The sequence below is a fragment of the Melopsittacus undulatus genome, chromosome 7, assembly GCF_012275295.1.
Source record: "Melopsittacus undulatus isolate bMelUnd1 chromosome 7, bMelUnd1.mat.Z, whole genome shotgun sequence".
Lineage (NCBI taxonomy): Eukaryota > Metazoa > Chordata > Aves > Psittaciformes > Psittaculidae > Melopsittacus > Melopsittacus undulatus.
The window spans coordinates 3367998-3383293 of NC_047533.1; positions in this window are offsets into that span (position 1 = coordinate 3367998).

Below are 15296 nucleotides of genomic sequence, written 5' to 3' on the forward strand. Positions count from 1 at the left end.
ATGGGTAATTATATCATACAAAATTAGTGATTGGATTCTGAGACGAGCAGTTTAGGCTGAAATATGAAGATCAACAATATCCATTAAACAAAAATTACAGATTTTACTCTTCTGGTGCAAATTTCCTTGAACTGGATAAATCTCCTTCCGTTCACAGCAAAAAGCTGTCATTGAGGCTCTTGAGTTAAGAACCGGTGTCTTTCTTTCCCTTGAGCCTGACTTTTTAGATACTGGTGTATAGCAATAGGTCTAATAGAGATGGTGTCTTCAGTAAATAAGTTAAAAATCCAGGAAAAGACTCCATGCACACAGTGGAAGGGTAAAGATGAGAACAATATGACCATGTAAATAATGCAAGTCACATAGCTTAATGCATTACCGAGAACTGCTCAGACAGAAAGGCGATGAGCATAATACAGATGAGCATGCAGAATGGGAAAGAAACCAGAGAGATAATCCATGCAATCAGCAATGTTCACCTTTTAAGCCTGTCCGAATAGCAGGATCCAACCAATTTTCCTTTTATTGTTCCTCTGTCAGCCGAACGCAGAGCCCTACATTAAAATAAGCTAAATGGGAGAAAGCTTCTAATTGAAGCATTACAAGAAATTTCCTAGAGGATATTAAAACACCCAAGACTCAGCCTGTAGAAGAAATACAATGCAAAGAGATTCAAGCACTAATTAAGCAGACAAATAAGCCACGAGGAATATAAACAACCCAGCCAATGAACTAGGGAAAAGCTCTTCTCTGTGGAGCTTGGCCACAGTCTATGTAAAACTGTACCCAAGAACCAGAATCAGAGCTGATGCTGGAATTGGAACAGCCTTAGCTTTCCTATAAAGCTAGGATGAGAATGACCTCCAAAACCATGCCAACAATGGCACAGTTCTGCTGAAAGCAGCCTTTCCTGCTGTGTGCACCAGTTGGCTTTCTTTGATGTTTGATTTGGGTTTAGTGTTTATGAGGGATGCCAGAACCGATAGGCTTGGAGAAAGGCCTCTTGTGTAGCAACAATTCACTCTTTTGCTAAACACTGATTGTATCTTTGGTATGTGCCACAACCATCTTCCAGCTCTCGGTGTGAAAGATTCACTTTACAACTTTGAATTCATTTATGGAAAGCTAACACTACTAATAGTCATAGTGATACCTATTAGTAGTACCTGGGGATGTGACACAGGAGTTCTTTGATGCAGACATGTCTAGGAAGAAGAGTACAGCAGGGTATATAAAGAACTCAGAAATAATCTGAACTGTAATAAGCATAAATTTTTGATGGGCAACTATAAAAAACCCAACCAAGGAGGACAGGAAATGTTGTGACTTTTAATAGACTAGGTAGGAGCAGGCTGAGGACATGAAGATAGAAGACAGGCTGGATGAGACTGAAACAGTATGGTTGGGTCTGGAAAAGAAGGCTAGATATTGATAATGGTCTTCAGAAAAAAGCATTTCTCAAACTGAAGTAGTTAAGACCCAGGAGGGAACTATTTTAAAGAGAAAATTTGTAGAGAACTAGCAATGTCTTAAGATGTTTTGTTAAAGGAAGGCATACAGATTGCCCCAACATGAAAAATGGCCTAAGAAAGTTGTATAAAGCTTTTTTAGCCAAACAGACCTTTAAGGATCTCAGAGACAGGCAAAAACCTACAGAATTCAGAAAGTTCATCAAAACACTATGGACAAGTTTATTAGACAAGCACAGATATAAAGGCATAAAAATCAGTTGGGCAAAGAGTAATAGAAAGCATCTGATAAGAAGAAGGAGATAAATGTCCATGACGTAGTTGCTTCTCATCTCAAGAGAGAGGAGGATGTTAGCCAAGACATAAAGAATAATGCTGTCTCAGAAGTGATTGGGTGTTTGGCACAACTGACATCACTGAAAAGAAGAAGTTAGGTTACAATGGGAAAATAAAAGATAGGTGATTCGAGTGATCTGTACTAGACAATATCCACTCATGTGTATTCAGGGAGATAGTTGGAATAACCCAGCTAGTGACCTTTGAGAACACTGAGTGGGAAGGGAGATGGCAAAAGACTAACGCAATGCCAGTCTTTGGAAAGAAAGGTGAGGTGATGCAGTGAGTTGGCATGATTTCAGTTTTCAGAATAATATTGAAATAAATACTTGGTCTGTAAGCGTGAAAAAGACAAGTGAGGGATGAATAACAGCCAAAACACTTTTATTTCTTCTTAAATAACAAGCCATGTTAAAGAAATTGGATTTCTTATTCTTTTTGACAAAGCAATAGGCCTGAAGGAGATGAAAAAACCCACAGATGTCAAATAGTATGACTTAAGGTCCGGACATTATTTCACTAGATAGTCTCCTAAGCAATTTTGGGAAAGAAGGATTAGCTAATGCTACTATTTATTATAGTGGCATTTGACTGGAAAATAGCAAAGCATTAATAACTATTCTTTGAGAAGTATCAGACCAGAATGATGCATTAAGAAATAAAAGCATAAGCCTGCTGTAACATAGGTACCAGTCGATGTATTTATTCCTGACTTTGCAATTCTATGGACTGATGGCATTTGCAGTCCATGCAAACAAGCAAGGTCACAAAACTGATGTCCTAAATTGTCTTGACACATTGGAAACATCGTTTGGAAGAAAATTAAGTCCAGTTCAATAAGGCCACGTGCAAGATTCTAGCCCTCAGAAGGAATTATCGGCTCCACAATAGTCTGAGTGGCAGCAGCCAGTGGAGAATTGTGGTCATGGCAAGCACACAATGAACATTTGTCAGGAATTCACATTGCTGTGGAAAAGGAAACTTCCCTGAAGAGATGAGAATCCATCAGGCTGTAAGTAAAAGTCAATCAAGTCCATAACAGCTCTTTTTCTCACTTAAACCATTCTAATATAATGTAACAGTCTGAAAGGGTGCTGAGGCACTAATGAGTTGCACAGGGAGATTGTGAATGCTCCATCCCTGGTAGTGTTCAAGGCCAGGTTGGATGAAGCCTTGGGTGCCATGGTTTAGTGTGAGGTGTCCCTGCCCATGGCAGGGGGTTGGAACTGAATGATCTTAAGGTCCTTTCCAACCCTAACCATTCTATGATTCTATATTCTAGGAATCATATTGCTGTGAATCTATCAGAAATCAATCTAATCTTTTACCACTTTATGATTTTATAGGATTTAGGATAATTTATTTACTTTTATTACACTTTTAATTTGGATACCAACTAAAAAAGGGCACAAGAGAGACAATGAGAATGTTGTCTAACAATATGATCCTGGCTATGACTGATTTCAGCACAGAAATCCTGATAACTTTGGTCTACAGAAAGTCTGTGGCTTGTGATGAGTTGTTCCTATTAATGCAGAAAGATTGCAGAATCATAGAACCATGGAATGGTTTGTGCTGGAAGGGAGCTTAAATCTCCTCCAGCTCCAACCCCTGCCATGGGCAGGGACCCCTTCCACTGGAGCAGCTGCTCCAAGCCCCTGTGTCCAACCTGGCCTTGAGCACTGCCAGGGATGGGGCAGCCACAGCTTCTCTGGGCACCCTGTGCCAGCGCCTCAGCACCCTCCCATGGAAGAATTCCTTCCTCATATCTAAAGATGCTGAAAAGAATGAATTGAAAATGTAAAATAATTAAAGCAAAGAAAGAAAAAGGATGGGAAAGAAGGGGTAAAGAGTTAATCCCTCTTTTGTGTGGATCGAAATATGTGCAGACAAAGAGATAAGGGGGTGCTAATATCCCAAGTTCTTTAAAACGTTTTGATTGGCATGAGCAATGTAAATAAGTCAGTTATGGTTAGAGCTTGTTCCTACATGTCCAGACAGCTCTGTAAAAATATAGACACTTAAGGAGGGGTGAATCCTGCCAGTGCTTACCCAGACATGTTAAACTGCTGAGTTCAACACTGCTGCTTCGGTGAAGTTTTCAAGACAGTGTGCCAGGCATGTCCCTTAAACAGATTAGTTTGTGATCCTTGGTCAACAGTCTTTTGAAAGCATATCCAATTCCCAGGCCCTTTGGAAACCTTACCTGGCATTAATTCCATTTGTATTTACCAATGCTGTAAATTAGAGGTGTCACATGGACTGATAGCTGCAAAATAAGGCTGTTATTTTTCATACTCTATGGGTAGGAATAACAAGCCTGCTTAAGGGCCAGAAAGCATGATTTCCCATTTTGGAAGAATTTAAAGAATTAATTATTTGGCAGAACAAATGTACTTGTAAAATGAAGTGTCAGAACACATTTTGCCCTTTGATTCCCTCTAAAGTTCTCAGCTAAACCAACTTACCCCAGATACACAAGTCACATCCATCAGCTGTCTAGCAGGGAAAGGGGATGCTAGGTCAATGAATAAAATATCCCTGGGTTTTTAAAGAGATGAAGTAACCTGAAATCTTTTTCAATCCTCAAACAATTAAAAATGTTTGGTTTGCATTTTTTGTCTTGGTTTTGTACATGTTTTTCCATGGTCATCAGAAACTTTGTGTCTGGAATACGTGAGAGCTATGCACAGCAAGTCTATCGAGAACGGCTTATGTACATCCACTTCTAATCCCAGAATACAGAAGATATCACAATAACTTGGCAGACAATTATTTCTCTAGGAATTATGACTTACTTTGCTAAGAATCATTCCTGCTTTCCAACACCATGCTGAAAATCCCAGCAAAATATATGAGGAGGATTTATGTACATACCTATATTTTTAATGTATTTATTAGTTAAACATACATTTTTGTTTTGCAGGGATTTACAATAGACTGCATCAAGCAAAATAATTCTTTGTGAAACTGAGGGAAAAAAAGGCAGACGAGCAACTGGAATTCACTGAGGCCAAGGAATCTGGCATCCACATCACATTTTGGAACCTCTAAAGGTTCCCAAGACAAAAAGCAGATAGTTTCTGGGACATATCACCCAGCTTACAGTAGCAGCAGATGAATTTAATAGTGAAAGAAAGCTTCCAAACAACAGCATTGATAAAACCATGTGCATTAGCTATTTATTTGTTTTGTGATATATCTCTAACCTGCCTAATGCTGCAGGAGATGACATGCTGCCTTTTCCTCTTATTTATGAAGTAATTGTGTGAAGCTGATGGTTCCAATATTGGACCACCAAAATGATGACTGTATTTAGATGCAGATGAAACCCAGAGGGTTTTCTCACAGCTCATACTAATCAGAGCAGTTAATAAGGGAGTGATTGATGAATCAGGTGCTGATAGTGTTTATGCTGTGATTACAATTTGGTAATTCTGGGTTTTATTTGCATAATCACCCCATGCCAGCCACAGTGCCCTGACATTGACTGAACTTGCATTAGCGCTAGGAATAACCAACTGATTGAGTTACTGCAGCAGAACACTTTTGTTTGTTATGATGCCTTCTAGACACAGGGTACACTGAAATGCTTCACAGCATTAAAGTCACAACAAGCACCAAAGTGAAGCACAACTTCCCTTGGGGGCTTTATGCTTTACCCCATAGCTGACCATAGGCTGCTGAACACAAAATGGGGTGGTAGTAGAGAAGGTGAAGCCAAGGGAAAAATAAAAGGTGCCAGGCTGGGTTTCTATATTGGCAATAAGGCTTTTAAGAACATGAGGAGTTAAAAAAAGCTCTCTGAAACCATCAAGAAGTCTTAGAGCATCTTAGCCTGGGTAGAGAGTGTCAGGGAGAGACAAAGGGTATGAAAACCAAACACAGAACTTAAAGCTGTGGTTGTATTGGGATAACTGAAGAGATGGCAGGATGGAGGATATGAGACCAACTTGCTGCTTTGCTGATGAAGAGAAAGGAGGGGGCAGTGACAGATGTGTCTCTTATACCTGGCTTCCCATTTTTGCACAATTTAGGGTGTTTTCTGTGAGGAAAAAAGTAATCTTTGGGCATGTAAAAGGAATTATAGTAGATTTTTTTTGTTAAAGAAGTTACAAGGCACACTTAGAAAATACAATTGTGGGCAGTTGGAAGTCTGGAGAGTTCAAAAGAGCTGCAAAAACATGTTTGCACTGAACAAAAGCATGGAGAACAAAAGTGAGAACAAGCTTCTTCCTTTAGTGTTGTCCACCTTATATTATTAGGGCTTTTTCAAGTGTGGTCATCTTTGTAGATATCATTATGTGTAACTGAAAACCAAGAGAGGTGATAAGCAAAGCACGTCATCTGAATCATCAGCTGCATGAATGGGATCTGTGTTGATCAGGATGTCAATTGGTTGAAGCACTGGAGCTGTGGATTATGAATGTGACCACCAGAAACTACAGAAGCTTCTATGAGCTGCCAACATGCTAGATTATGTTCATAGATTCCTTTCAGTTCATACACCGGGAGCACTAACATCACAGGGTAAACTGAGGCACGGGTTGCTGTAAAGGCTTTTGGTCAGGGTCAGATCTCTGGTTACTTCTTATATGGCCACTAAACTCTGTGGCCACTGACTCTGGCAAATAGAATAGAATATGGGTAGAATAAGGATAGAATAAGAGTAGGAATATGAATAAGAATAGAATAAGCCACACCAGACTAGAATGGAATGGAATTAGAAAGAAATAATGAAGTGCTGAATTATATAAGAAATAATTAAATGCTGCATTTATTTAGCTTGAGGTTGTTTTTAGAATAGCATTGCAGAGGACATCTGGATCTACCAGAGATGGTGAAGTTTCACCCAGCATCTGGCACCCTTAGAGCACTGCTGGCAGCCTGCTGCTTGACAGAGAGGGATTAATTCCTGTGCGATGCGGTGGCTTTGGCATGGATCAACACGAGGGATGTCAACACCACTTATCTGTTAAACCTCACCAAAATTATATCCACCAGAATTAGATGACCTGGAGGGAGAACAGACTTCCAGAGCAGACAGTCTGTAGTAAATAGAAACAAGTCACTGAGATTTCATACATCCGTCTCTCTTGCAAAGGCACTATTCTGTCGTTCTGTTTTTACTCTGTGGACATGTATTTTAATTTGCCAAACTGTAATCATGCCAATATTAATTATCTATAATGAGTCAGTCATGCAAAGTAAAACCTAACCACTGGGGAGATATTAGAGGTGATGTACTTATTTTTTATGTGCATATTAATCTGCTGACTTTAAATCTAAAGAACACTGTTGGACTGAAAAGGCTCTCATTATTAAAATTAAGCTGGAAGTTATAAGGCAGAAATGATGCTGAATGTGGTAGCAGTGATTTACAAATATCCATTATGAAAACCAGAGAAAGGTTGCATTTCAATACTTGAATTATTCTGTGAACAGTAACTGATTAACTTGTATTAATCTTATGTTTGCTTGTTTTCTTGACCTGTTTGAATAGCACAGGCATTCATTAGCATTTGTCACTTATACCCATTAAGCAAAGATGTCAAGGGAATGAATAACTGAGGTTATAGGGTTGGAGGGGAAGAAAAGATAACCAATATCTACTTAGCAGAGTGTACTTAAGCAAAGGACTGTGAACTGAAGCCATGCAATGTTTTAGTTTATGTTCAATTTGTGCAAAATCACAGCATTTCTCAGAATGCATTATGATGCAGATGACTCCAGTAGTACTGAAAACAGGTTTGTCATGTTAATAAGTGTTTAAGCTAAGTAAACTATACAGTTGCTGACTTTGAGATATGTAAAGATCTCACAGAGACAAATAAGATAAGGTTATAATCTGAAACATTTTAGGAATCTTGTGCTTAGTTCAAGTCCAAAGGGATAACCATGTCTTTTTTGAGCATCCTTTGCTGAGCGGATTTGAGCTAACCCTCGTGACTCTGCTCTCCATGGAGAGTGCTATGTCTAATCCATTGCAAAGCTGTCTGTGCCTTTTACTAATAATCTTATTGACTGAGCCCAGCTCTGAAATTTGGAGTGTCATTAATATTAAACTGTGCATTTATGGCTATTTACATAATACAAAATAGTGCCATCTCACAGCGGCTGATGAGTTGAAGAGGGGACAGTGTCATAATCCAGCAGAGAACAATAGAGGACTTATAAAACCATGCCACTGTACAATCAATAACCATTAAATAGCCAAATACATGGGAGCAATTTGCAGAACCCACTCCCCCCTTTGTATGTAATAGAGTCTCAGCACATAGGAGGTGAATGGGAGATAGGTGTGGAAAGGTGTCAGGTCACAAACCACTTCGAGGGCCCAATAAAACATCTCAGACTCCAGCCATGTCAATCAAAGTGCTCTTATCCCAGCAAGAATACACTTTAAAGGCAGCGTTGCACACAGCATGCACTTAGCTGTTTTAAACTGTTTGCACATTCAGCATCATGGAGAAGGAGAGCGCCAGGACATGGTATTCACAATGGAATCCATTTAGGAGATGTTCACTACATGAGAGGAGCCCAGAGAAGGGAGATTTGACCCACTTGCCTGGGCTGCAGAACAGCTCTGAGCAGACCCCTATAGGGTCAATGAGTGGTTACATTAAAGAGCTAATAAAAATGCCCATAAGCTACAAAGCACTGAACTCTAGTTAGCTCTTATCCTCTGGAAAATGAGACTGACTTTTCAGGTGTGCTGGTAACAATTACCCCCAAAATAGCTTCAATCAGCCAGCCCTGTGAACTCTGACATGTACCCAAAGCTCTTTGTTCCTTCCATCAGCCATCCAACCTAGAAATCACGACTATCCCTTCAGCAGCCTAACCTTGCACAACAAAATGCCCCCAAAGAGTCCTTGATCTAAGCGTGGGCTCAGAAAGTTGTTACATCAAATTTTAGTTAAACCCAGTCATAACAGTCATTATCCATTCGGGTAAACTCGGGAATGGAAGGGAGAAAAAGGGCAAAACCTGCAGGAAACTAGTTTGAAAGCTGCATTGCATCATTCCTGGGAGAGCAGGTAATCATAGAATAGTTAGGGTTGGAAAGGACCTTAAGATCATCCAGTTCCAACCCCCCTGCCATGAGCTCATGCAAGTCCTTGTTGGGACAAGTACATGTGATGGGATTTGCACTTTTGGGTTTCAGTGCATGCAAGTGTCAGTTCAGCATTTCCTGGTGTGTGAGAGCCTCCTCACTGCTATTGATTAATGTAGAGCCTTTTGGGTGGGTTCCTAAAGGAGGAAAATAAGGAGAAAAATCCCAAACAAGTCAAGGAACTTAGTTGCTTTGGCTCTTATGGATCTGAAAATGCAGGAAAATGGCTGTATCACAGCCCTTCACTTCTGATGTCTGCATTATAATACCCCCTAAGCTAAGGTAGCTGAGGATGATGTGAAGCTTGCTGAGCTGACTACAGGGTCTAGAGGATGTGGTGGAATGTGAGACCCTGAGCAAGACTCCACGACCCCAGAGGTCCCTTCCTGCCTGGAGTTCCTATGAGAACATCCTGACCTCCCTTTCCCTCTTCTCCAGCATCCCCTTCCCCCTCCATCACAGTCTCTACAGGCAGAACTGCCCAAAATTCAGCCCAGCCGGAGTCTATTGTCATCAGAGCATGAAGAAATGGGTCCCAACAAAGCTTTTCCTATGCTGTGCTTCACCTTCTGCCTCCAGCACGTCTCTCCTTCAACAGAGAAACTGCTTTTCACACACATTTTGTTTGATCCTCTACAAATCTTGTGTTTTCTTCCTCAAAAATGGAATAATTCTTGCCCCCAGTCTCAAATGAATACATCTGCTTGTGGGCAAAGTCACACCTTGGGAATTTCCTATGGGAAAAGCAGAAACTTCGGGGAGGTCCGAGTAAGGAAAGCAGGAGAAAAGCTGGAGGTGGCATTTATGTGTTGTTTAAAGCTGTTACTGCCTCTTTTGCTCTTTCTTGGTGCCTCTGATAAGCATTCATCTGTAGAATGCTTCAAAGCAGCTCTCTTTAGTAATGCTGGTTTATGTTGATCTATTTGTTTTAAGTCAGTGGATACCAAACCAGTTTTCTGAGTAAGTAAAGCAAGATTCCTTACCTCATTTAACAGCAGGTGAAGTCAATTATTCCCAGACATGTATTTTATGCCATTGTTAGAGCTGAAAATAGAACTGAGTCTCTGTGCAATGCACTGCCCACTCTGCTCCACTGTCTGAAAAAGCAAGAAAACATCATTTAACTCCCAAAATGCTTTATAATAATGGTCCATAATAACACATTGGCATAAAAATGATCATCTACCGTGCTGGAAAGGTCCTTCTGGCATTTGGTGATTGGCAGCCCCATAGTGACAATGCAAAACCCCTTTGTGTCATCAGTGCCCCATGGTGTGACGATGTTTGTGTCCTGCCAGGTTCTGCTTATGAGCAGGGACTCATCAAGGGGAAATGGCAGTGGAATTTGGGTAAGGTAGCTTGAAAATTAGCACATAGGCACAGACCTTGAGGGAGAGAACTTCTCACCCAAAGTAGTCACAATGAATGTTTCATGGACCATAAAGATTGTGTGGGGCCATTGCACATTTCCCCCACGGGTTCCCTTGGAACACAAGCAAAGAACAACTTGGTATTCAGATGCTAACCACTATTGGACTGTGTGGTGCAGTAGTACTCTTGTCTGCTCTTATTTTTAGCCTGCTGCTGATAGATATCTCCTATTTCCTCCTGATTTCACACTGTGGTGATGCTTGCCCAACTTAGCTGGCCATGAAGATGCAGTAAAGAAAATCAACCCAAAACCTGGCACACAAGGTCGCTTTGCTTAACTTCAGAGCAGCCTTCAGGAGCAGTTAAAGCAGAGCATGGGGAACAACCTATACCTATCTTAAGTACACTTCTATCTGCTTTAAAACTCTGGTTATCACTTCTGTGTCTCCATTTAATCTGCCTTCAACTCCCCGGCACTGTCAATGGTTATAGAGGGGCAGCTTGAACAAAATGCTTTCAATGCTTCCAGTTATCTGTCAGCAGCCTCTTACTAATGCAATACAGTTTTCTCCCAGAAGAGACATTGGGTTTACTGGTGATTTGCGTTATTCCCCTCTCTCTTGTACATGACAAGAGAATAAAGGCAACATATGGTTTTGATTTGCTCTGTTCTCCCTTACTTTAGTAGTCTCTAGAGATGGAAATGAGTGGTATGAAATTCCCAGGGCAAGTTGCGCTCTCTGCCGGTTTATCATCAATCCTAATTGACAGATAGGGCCGTTGTGATTTTGGGCTGGCCACCTCTTTATAACAGAGGTCTTGGGGCCAAAACTGAAGTTAATCAAAAGCTTATTAAGAGTCCATCACCAGCACGAGCTGAGGATTGCCATGCATGGCTGCAGACAGCCAGGACATGTTCTAGCCCCCAAGGCACTGCTCATTCTCATCTATGCATCTCTGCACTGTGTGAAAGAGCTGGCTTAAGAGTGCCATTATGCACTAGCACTATAAGTATCTGAGCTCCTGAACAGTCCCAGGGCACGGCCTCCAGCCCTGGCTCACCGTCCTGTATGCCTTGGTGGGATTTTACCCTGCGCTGGTGCTTTCCTAGAGTGCATAACTTCAGAGGATGACATCTGCCAAAGACCATTCCTAAAAGGCAGGACTGACAAGGTAATCCTGTTTGGGAAGACAGAAAGAGTGAAAACAGCATGTGCCTTACAGACAGAAAACAGACTCTGCCTCCTTTTACTCACCATAGGAAGTGTTGAAAATATACAAATAGACAAAAGGGAATGGCTTGAACCTGCCCGAGGGGAGACTGAGCTGAGCTCTGAGGCAGAAGCTGTTCCCTGGGAGGGTGCTGAGGCGCTGGCACAGGGTGCCCAGAGAAGCTGTGGCTGCCCCATCCCTGGCAGTGCTCAAGGCCAGGTTGGACACAGGCGCTTGGAGCAGCTGCTCCAGTGGAAGGGGTCCCTGTTTATGGCAGGGGTTGGAGCTGGATGAGCTTTAAGCTCCCTTCCAACACAAACCATTCCATGATTCTATTGGATAATTAGTGAAATCTGTGTCTATTCCTTCTTTACTACTGATGTAACAATTGACACCTGTGGGCAGGAGGGTGCTCAGCCCTGGCTGATCACATTTGGTATGGGAGTTTATTCAACTGCATGGCTCATTAGCAGATGCCTCCCAGTTCAGCCCTATGGCATCTCTGAACAGAGATCTGCAGGACAGAGCACATCAAGGGAAGGAAGTCTTATGGCTCAGCTCTGAAAAAGGATAAAACCATCCATTAGGACAGTTACAGCCACACCTCCTGTTCTAAGAGTATTGGTTTACTCATCAATTATTCACAGATTGCTTCTGCACCTCAGTTTACCCAAAAGCGAAACAGAGACCATCCCAGGGTGCAAGGACTGTGCATGGACCTGCCCATTAGAGGCATTATTCTGCTTTGGGGATTCTCCAAAATGCTATTACTGATTTTCTGCATCGTGTGGCAAATATTTAGCCCAGCTCTCGAACATTTGAAGTCCTTTCATGCTTGAAAGGAAGCGTGGCTGTAGGAGTCCCATCCGCAGCAGAACAGAAAGGGCTTGAAAGCCATTCGCAATAAAAAGGAAACTTTTGGAAATGAAACCTTTTATTTTATCTCCTTATGTTTTTAATTTGCCAGACAAGTGGAAGGGTAGTGCTGAGAAAGACAGCACAGTGAATAACAAGGCAAAGATAAAAGCTGTGCTCTCCTCCTGCTTATGCTTTAATTTTTCTTAGCTCACAATATAGTGTCTGCAGCATTTTGCCACTCTGGGCTAAATAGGATTAGCAGAAAATAAAAGCTGTTTTTCCTTAAAGAGCAATACTGGACATGTGGCTGGAAAGCATCTCGTATAGATGGAAGAGAGATACAAAGCGGTGGCCCAGATAATGACCAGCTCTCCTGAGTGGGGGTATCTGATATGAAACAAGCTACAGACACATCACAGAGACCCTGGAGGTCATTTCCACCTGGTATTATCATGAAAATGTTGTCTTCAGGATGGTATAATTGCTTTCAGACTTTATCCTGTGTGTCACATTTGGTATTAACTCTAAAAAGGGCTAAAACTGTTTTAAGGAAGACAGATAACACACACACTGTGGCTCTGCAGCCTTATTTCCATACGGAAGTAGGCTAAAAAGCAAGGAACTTGGCTCATAGTACTTTATTCCTCAGTTTCCCTACTCCACAGAGATGCTATAAGATGTTTATTCTTTTCCAGAGCAGTGAACAGGAACTCCTTGACTACTGCAAATCAATACCACTAAAATAGACTTCATTTGTTCCTCTAGCAAATGAGTAATACCCTCACTGGAACTATTCAGATCCATATGTCTGCAAGACATTGTTATAATTACTGAACATCTGGCCTTCCACAGGTCTGGAGACTTTACAGAGCCCTGCAAAAGTTTTGTCTCTGTCTGAGGCTCTATTGAATCACTTCAAGCATGCCATTCCTTCAATCCTCAGTGTTAACTGTCAGCATTTCTCTTAAGGCTCTTGTCCTTAACTATTTCTGGAGTCATCATAGTAAGTGTGTGGATCACTGGTGTGATGAGCTCAGTTTTCTCAATAGCTGTAATCTGCTTGTGCCTTTCTTTGTCTTTCAGACCTTGGGTGGCTGCCCCCAGGCTTATCCCTAGCGACCCTGGTTTGATCCTTTTTCCCCTTCAAATCCAGTTTAAAGCTCTCTCACAGAACCCCAGACTGGTTTGTGTTGGAAGGGACCTTAAAGCTCATCCAATTCCAACCCCCTGCCATGGGCTGGGACACCTTCCACTGGAGCAGCTGCTCCAAGACCCTTCCAATCTGGTCTTGATGAGCCCTTCTAAGTCCAGGGCCTTGATAAGTCCCTTCCAGCTCAGACCACCTGGTGATTCTATGATTCTATGCAAGCTAAGTTGACACTATCAAATACTGGTCATCCTCTGAATGCAGTTGGGGTGCAGGAATGGTGGTGATTCCCATGCTTCCCAGCCCATTTGCTTAGTGTTATAGTTAGGAAGATTGGCTTCACCTTTAACCAAAATCTTCCCTGAAAAGGAAGCCGATTACTTGATGTCCTGCCCCAAAAGGTATTTCCCAGAAACAAAGAACAAGGATCCGCCTTTTTACATGCGGTGTTCTTTCAAATGAGCAGAACATTCTATCCTCCCTTCAGTCTTCTTATTTCTAGACTAATAAAGCTCAGTTCTTTTAGTGAGTCATTAAAATAACTTTTTAACACACTTGCCATTCTTACCAAACCCTGAAATTCCTCCTAATCATTTCTGACTTTCTTCAAGAGAACTCCCCTAGGCTGGATGTGAGATTGCAGGCAATGCTGCACTCATTTCTAAGCAAGGAGAATTAATTCCTTCTCATATCCAATACAAAGTCCAAGGAGCAATTATTAGCTTTTTTGGCAGCAGTGTGAAAAGAAACTGAAAGGGCACAGAGAAAAGGAGAAGCCTTTTCACAAATCATCCTGTCACCTGCAGCACCCCAAGATGCTGCGGATACCAAATATTTACACGGCTTCAGAAAGCAAGTGGATGGACTTATGGAAGGAAAAAAGTCACTGAAGAAACATCCAAAGTTATCAAAGTACAACAGCTTTATTGTGTGAGAATGGTGCATCCTCATATGCTTGACCCATTCTCAGTCAGGTCCCTTCCTCAACTGACTGAGAAATTGAGTCTGTGCTTTAGAATTAAATTCAGTGGTCAATAGGGATGATTCCCTTGCTGAGAGATGTTACCTTGGTGCAGAAGAACTCCAGGTATCCCTGTGTCTGACTATTTTCAGACTAATGATGAGCTGGGAAGAGAAGAATGAAAAGCAGAATATATGACTTGTAGCGTGGTGTGTGTGCTGCTTTCTGACCTGTGCCTGCAGCTCACTATCTTTACTACTTAAGGGATCTCCCTGTGCACAGAGGTGAGCAGCAACTCTTAGTACTCAAAAATTCACCCACCATAGTGCTGAGGTGTTGAGGAATGGTCTCATACTTTAGCTTCATACAGAGATGTGTTAGAAAGCATCCTCCCCTGCTTGTTGAAAAAGGGAAAGAGCAGTGGTTTTGACCCAGGCTTTCTCTGTTGGCATCATTAGGCAGAATCATCTTTATCTCCTTCAGTTGCCCTGTGTTTCCAGAGGGTTTGAGTGCACTGCATTTCAGCCAGCTCTGTCCATCAGTCAGGATCTATCCCTGCCTCCCTGCCTCTGCAAAGCCTGCTCCCATGAAGGCTCAGCCATCAGCATTTGTGATTCCAGTATGTGCAATTTGATTCTGCTCATGCATTTCTCACTTTACTGCCCCAAGGACCAGGGTCGTTCCTTGTCTGGGGCTTTGCCACTCTTAATATGTGGTGACACAGGTAAGAGGCAACCAAGTAGGCACCAGTGTCCCCATACTTGGTCTGTAAGTCATTTGTGCTTGGGAAGCAGGGGATGTCCTGTACAGCTTCACACAGCCAGC